Raw genomic sequence first — 7,472 nt, 5'->3', positions numbered from 1 at the left:
TTTCTAAATATGATTCATATCATGAAAGCAGTGGTTGTTAATTTTAAACTGAATTAACTAAATTACAGACCATACATGATTACCCTCCAGAACTGCAAATAGCAGACAGCAGCCATGAGCTGCATCACACCTTAAGTAGTACATTTACCCTATAGTTACTCCCATACCAGAGGACATGGGGACATGGCAGAGGGTTTAGCACAGTGAAACTAGCAATGTTCATAAAGTTACAGACAGAGTTGATGTAAAGAGGCACTCTTCTGTTACAAAAGGAGCTGGTTAGTAATTTTTAACCTGCCTTACAGAACTGATGTTCCTCTCATAAATATCATCAAATTGGGGATTAGTGATGGGCTCAATAGCACTGGTGTAAACTCCAGTAGAGGTGGAAAAGTTACATTTACACACATACACACACAGTAGCATAGTCACCATTCATTTAGGTAGGGGTGGGCTAAGGCATCCTTAGTGGATGTTCTTTTAGATGGATCAAACACTAAAATCCTGCCTTTAACTGCTACAGAGTATAGAGAATAGGAATAGATGACTGTGAGATGTGGAGGATGCCTTCAAAAGGGCCTTAAGCTGTTAGCATTGCTTCCAAAGACAGTGTACTCAATAGGTCTATGGTCAAATCCAACTGCTGAGGGACTCCCCTGAAACAATATTCTTTATCCCAATAATTCTGCTAAGATACATCTGATGGACCAGATGTCCATAGGACTAACAGCAGAATATCAGGATTTCTGGAGCATAATTTATGTAGTTAACTTCCTAAATCTTACTGAGATTCATTTGATTATTCCACTCTGGCCAATGCAGAATAGAAAATCTTTTGAACACAGTTGCTATTCAGAAGGAGTCACATTCTTTTTTTTTTTTTTGACAGGCAGAGTGGATAGTGAGAGAGCAAGACAGAGAGAAAGGTCTTCTTTTTTGCTGTTGGTTCACCCTCCAATGGCCGCGGTGGCCTGCACATCGTGCTGATCCAAAGCCAGGAGAGGAGCCAGGTGCTTCTCCTGGTCTCCCATGTGGGTGCAGGGCCCAAGGACTTGGGCCATCCTCCACTGCCTTCCCGGGCCATAGCAGAGAGCTGGCCTGGAAGAGGGGCAACCGGTATAGAATCCGGTGCCCCGACTGGGACTAGAACCGGTGTGCTGGCACCGCAAGGTGGAGGATTAGCCTGTTAAGCCACGGCGCCGGCCAGGAGTCACATTCTTAATGTCTTGATGTAAATTGTCAGCTCAAAGGAGATATTTCAAACCTTATAAAACCTTGTGAACAAAACTTTAACATGATATGAGCTGAATGATAGAGGAGAGATAATTATAAAAATTTCATGTGGTTCACTCTGTGTCAATTCTGTGCAACACATATTTCTACAAAATAGTCAATATGTGGAAGCTGGAATATGTCAAGGGTCAAGATCACATTATCATGTTTAAAAAAAACACATCTTGCATTCCCATGAGCCTCTTCTTTAAGAGATCAAATTCTGGAAGGCACAGCATTCTTTGAGTGCTACTCTCATTCCATCTCTTGGACCTACTACTGACTAGGCAAGACCAAAGGCTGGATATTCAATAAGTCTATCTGTTTCAAGATCCGGCTGCTGTTGTGGGTGATACCAATACTGATGACTGTGTGCTTTAATGGTAGCAGCTAGAGCAGCGCATATCTGAGCTGGGCTTGCTGAAGATAGGAAATATGGCTGCTATTACACAAGATTTAACATGGTTAACGCAACTGTGAAAGAAGTATGCCTCTGTACAGGGTGGACAGCAGTAACTGAATTTGCAGTGTTGAGAGTGGTGGTGATGATCAATCTGAGGCAGAGGAAGGTCAAGAAGATGGTAATGGTGTGGTGTTGTGTTGCTACTGCTGTATGAACATTGTAAGCTGTCATTATTTTTTAAAGGTTTATTTTATTATTTTAAAGAAAGGGAGAGACATTCTATATGCTGGTTCACTCCCTAGATGGCTGCAACAACAGGGTTGGGCCAGGCTAAAGCCAGGAGCCAGGAGCTTCTTCCTAGGTTTCTCATGTGGATGGCAGAGGCCCAAACACTTGCACCATCTCCAGATGCTTTTCCTAGGCCTAGTGGGAAGTTGGATTTAAAGTGGAGCAGCTAGGATAGGAATTTGTGTCCACATAGTATGCCAGTGTTGCATGCCACAGCTTTAGCTGTTTTACCACAATGCCATCCCCAGCTGGTATTATTTTTGTATTGACTCTTGTGCCATAACGAGAAATCCAAACAATGCCCTTTGATTAGAAAACAAATTGGTCAAATTGTCATTTGACCATTTACAAGTGTATAAAAACCATGCATTCCATTTTGAAAATATGGACCATAACTGGCTATATGTCTTCTTCAGCCAATCCAAACAAGTTAGAGGATCTTGGTATTTAATATTTTGGGTCAGTGTGTGGGTTACCTGGAGAAAAGGAAAAAAGGGCCCTTGACTCCAAGATTTCTGCCACAAGTGGGAGCTAAACCTCCACTCTTAATTTGGGATATGTTTCACCTTTGAATTGGGCAAGCCTCACAATGCACTGAACTCCACATGTGAAAAGCCTCAGGGAGGGGCCAGTGCCATGGCGCAGTAGGTTAATTCTCCACCTGTGGCACCAGCATCCCATATGGCACCAGTTCTAGTCCTGGCTGTTCCTCTTCCAATCCTGTTCTCTGCTATGGCCTGGGAAAGCAGTAGAAGATGGCCCAAGTGCTTGGGCCTTGCACCCACATGGGAGACTGGGAAGAAGCACCTGGCTGCTGGCTTCGGATCGGTGCAGCTCCAGCCACTGCAGCCATTTGGGGAGTGAACCAATGAAAGGAAGACCTTTCTGTCTCTCCCTCTAACTGTAACTCTACCTCTCAAATAAATAAATAAAATCTTAAAAAAAAAAAAAACGGCTCAGGGAACAGACCCTTGGAATTGCATGAGTTAACTCATCTACACTTTCCATTCCCGTACCCTTTTACTAACATCTGCCATCTCCCCCAAAGCACACATTAAAAATAATTCCAACCCTCTGTATTTAAAAGATCAGAGTGGGATTTTCATGAAAACCACCTGAGTCCTGCCCTGAACTCTCATTCCTTTCTGTATCTCCCTCTACTCCTAGTCATCTGGACTTGCTGGTGGTACCAAACATTCCTGTTGGAAACAAGGGGGTAGCCTGGAGGACTGGAGTGACAAGGGGTCACAGGTAGGAGAGAAAGGAGAAATAGAACAGGACAAAGTGAAACTAATGAGGTATATGGCAAAAAGTGGGTAGCATTCAGCCCTCAGACAGATGGAAATGCCCAAGAGAAGTTGAAGGTCCAAGGAACAAAGAATAGGAATCCTTGGAGGCAGTTATGGTACATTCAGAAGCAGGCTAACTCTGAACCTGATTCCAGCTGCTGTTGCTGAGGAGGAATGGGGGGAAAATGGCTGGGCACCCTTACCACATGATAGATCCAAGGATCTCAAGGCCTTCCTGTCTCCCTCTGGGACCCCACCAGGCTCCCATCCCTTAAGCCAATTTCTCAGCCATCACAAATACTCTGGTTAGTCTCACTTCTCCTAGCAAAGACAGAATGATCTTTAGACAAAATCATTAGAAATATCAGCTTTATTTATTTAAATATAGTTGCTATGTCAACATCAAATTGAGTTGCAATTGATATTTAACTTTGGTAAGACAATCATTTCACCAAAATATATAACACAGGGTTTTCCTCACGGAGTGATATTAAAGATCCCACAAAATCTTAATTCCATTCCTATCTCTTATTAAGAAAAAAATCACACTCTTTTATGGTCCCTTTTGAGAAATAAACAATTCTCTATTCTGCTAACTCACTGAGATACTCGAACTAGTTGACTAACCAATGATAATTTATTGCATTGCTTGTTTCCAATAGGCTGCCAGTTTGATAATGTTGTGCTCTGGTTCACCACATTCTGATTGTTGTGAGACCACCTTGACAATCTCACACTTATTTAAATTATTTAAATTTCAAAAACCTGTGACTGATTATAACAAATGAAATATGAGGTAAAGGCTTCCAGGGATGTGAGAAATGTACCCTTATGGAACAAATTCAAGAGTAAAGAATCGAGGCCAAACAGACACATGAAAAAATGTTCAGGATCACTAGCAATCAGGGAAATGCAAATCAAAACCACAATGAGTTTTCACCTCACCCCGGTTAGAATGGCTTACATTCAGAAATCTACCAACAATAGATGCTGGCGACGATGTGGGGAAAAGGGGACACTAACCAACTGTTGGTGGGAATGCAAACTGGTAAAGCCACTATGAAAGACAGTTTGGAGATACCTCAGAAATCTAGATATTGTCCTACCATACAACCCAACCATTCCATTCCTTGTAATTTACACAAAGGAAATTAAATTGGCAAATAAAAGAGCTGTCTGCACCTCAATGTTTATTGCATCTCAATTCACAATAGCTAAGACATGGAATCAACCTAAATGCCCATCAACAGAAGACTGGAGAAAGAGATTATGGGATATGTACTCTATAGTATATTATACAACAGTAAAAAAAATGAAATCTGGTCATTTGCAACAAAATGGAGGAATCTGGAAAACATCATGCTAAGTGAAATAAGCCAGTCCCAAAGGGACAAATATCACATGTTCTCCCTGATCAGTGACAAATAATTGAGAACCTAAAACGGACCCTGTAGAAGTGAAACTGACACTATGAGAAGCAATGAATTGAACAGCCCTTGTCCTGACTGTCGAGGAACAACTTACTATTTTATTCCTTTTAGTATTTTTTCCCTCTACTTAATACTATTGGTTGAACTCTGTAATTAACACACAATTATTCTTACATGCTTAAATTTAACTGAAAAGTGATCCCTGTTAAATATAAGAGTTGGAATAAGAGAAAGAGGAGATGTACAGTTTGGCGCATGCTCACTCAGACATATCCCTATTGGTAGAGCTAGAAATGTGCCAGGGGATTCCAATTCAATCCCATCAAGGTGGCATGTACCAATGCTATCTTACTTGTTAAAGTGATCAGTTTAAGTTCATAATTGATCAAAAAGTTAGGATTAATTGTCAAAGGGATTACATAAATAAGACCAGTGTCTGCAAATAATTGATAGAATTAAAAAGGAGAGAGGCCAGCACCGTGGCTCAACAGGCTTATCCTCCACCTAGCAGCGCTGGCACACCGGGTTCTAGTCCCAGTCAGGGCGTCGGATTCTGTCCCGGTTGCCCCTCTTCCAGGCCAGCTCTCTGCTGTGGCCCGGGAGTGCAGTGGAGGATGGCCCAAGTGCTTGGGCCCTGCACCCGCATGGGAGACCAGGATAAGCACCTGGCTCCTGGCTTTGGATCAGCACAGTGTGCCGGTCACAGCGTGGTGGCCATTGGAGGGTGAACCAATGGAAAAGGAAGACCTTTCTCTCTGTCTCTCTCTCTCTCACTGTCCACTCTGCCTGTCAAAAAAAAAAAAGAATTAAAAATGAGAGAATGATCCTATATGGGAAGCAGGATACATAGAAGACTCATAGAATGGCAAAAGCCCTAAACAGCACTCTGGCCTCAGAATCAGCCATTAAGGCATTCAGATCTGACTAAAAAGCCCATGAGAGTTTCACAGGCATGGAAAGCCAAGACACTGTGGCAAAAAAAAAAGTGACCTAAATGAAATATCTCTGTGAGATCCCAGCAGAAAAAACAGGCCATCAAAGAAGGCAGTACCTTTCTCTGAAGGGAGGAGCGTACTTCCGCTTTGACTATGGCCTTGTCTAAATAAGATTAGAGTTGGTGAACTCAAGAGGCTTCCATAGCCTTGGCAGCTCATGACAAGAGCCTCTGGTGATTACTGACACCATAAATAAGAATGTCAATTGTTAAATCAACCATGGGAGTCACTGTGCACCTGCTCCCCATGTAGGACCTCTGCCCTTAATGTTTTGTTCTATGCAAATTAATGGTAAAACTACTACTGAAACAGCATCCTATACTTTGTGTGTCTTTGTAGGTGCAGTATGTTGAAATCTTTACTTAGTATATACTAAGTTGATCTTCTATATATAAAGTTAATTGAAAATGAGTCATGATGAAGAATGGGATGGGAGAGGGAGTGGGAAATGGGATGGTTGTGGGTGGGAGGGATGTTATGGGGGGTAGCCACTATAATCCACAAGTTGTACTTTGAAAATTTATATTTATTAAAAAAATAAACTAAAAAAAAGAATTGTGGCCAGCACTGTGACACAGCAGATTAAAGCCCTGACCTTGAAGCACCGGCATCCCATTTGGGTGCCAGTTCTAGTCCCGGCTGCTCCTCTTCTGATCCAGCTCTCTACTGTGGCTGGGATAGCAGTAGAAGATGGCCCAAGTTCTTGGGCCCCTACATCCACGTGGGAGACCCAGAGGAAGCTCCTGGCTTCAGGTCAGCACAGCTCTGGCTGTTGTGGTAATTTGAGGTGTGAACAAGTGGATGGAAGACCTCTCTCTCTGTCTCTACCTCTCTCTGTAACTGTTTTAAATAAATAAAATAAACCTAAAACAAAATCATTCCTCTTCTTTTTGTATGTTTTATCTGATCTGAAATACATGAAGAAATATCTGTTGCAGTAGGCTGAAGACAACAGAAACAATAAGCAAGAAGCTGAAACAGAGGATATCTATATCCTGCACAGTATTGCAAATCAGGACTGCAGTGAAAAGCACAGACAAAATATATTTTCTTGGGGCTGACTTGAGGTTTTTGTTTAATTTGTTCTTGGAGGATTTTTCACCCTTCTAAGGGTGTTTTATTGAATGTTATTCCTTCCAGAAATTTCAGTACCATGGATCTTTCACCTATTAGTCTTCTTGTGCTCCCCTATTTTAGTTGTCAATCCCAAGGCCTCTTGTGTCTTCACCTATTGAAAGCTTCCCACTGCTCCTTTCCAATTTCCCTATTGGGGTAAATGCCTTAGGCATATTGGCTTAGGATAGAAGTGTCCTATGCTGATGCCCAATCACCCTTCCTGCTATATTACTTACAGTCTTATCCTTTCATAACAGGGGTAGATTGCAATGATGTGGTGACTCATCCTGACATGGGCCAACACCACAGGAAGCCTATAAACAAGTCACACACCTTTCTGCTAAGGTCTGCATATTTGCAGATCAATGCACTAAGGGTACTGCACATCTTTAGTAATGTTGTTATCATGGAATATACAAATCATTTCAATGCAAGGATAAGGCTCATGGAACTGTTGAAAGATAGCATTTTTCTTAGACAAGTACTAAAATGACAGGAATTTCTACTTTCCAGGTCTTCATCCTCCACCACGTTACAAAACTTGGTTCACACTGAAAATTGCCTTAATATTGACAGTAATGTCTCATTAAGTTAACATTTTCTGAAGTTTTATTACAGTGGAGATACTTGATGTGAGATTTTCAATACCCTATAAATATGTGACAGATTAGTGCAGTGT

At 41.8% G+C, this 7,472-nt stretch overlaps 1 pseudogene; it reads right to left on the bottom strand.

Moving 5' to 3' along the window:
* Positions 1–227: 227 nt before the first annotated feature.
* On the bottom strand, positions 228–7,079 carry LOC133755078 (serine/threonine-protein kinase NLK-like; annotated as a pseudogene).
* Positions 7,080–7,472: the final 393 nt, after the last annotated feature.

This window comes from Lepus europaeus, unplaced genomic scaffold (genome assembly GCF_033115175.1).
Source record: "Lepus europaeus isolate LE1 unplaced genomic scaffold, mLepTim1.pri SCAFFOLD_3_1, whole genome shotgun sequence".
Lineage (NCBI taxonomy): Eukaryota > Metazoa > Chordata > Mammalia > Lagomorpha > Leporidae > Lepus > Lepus europaeus.
Note: the sequence above shows the minus strand (reverse complement) of the source record. Positions and strands in the feature narration are given on the sequence as shown.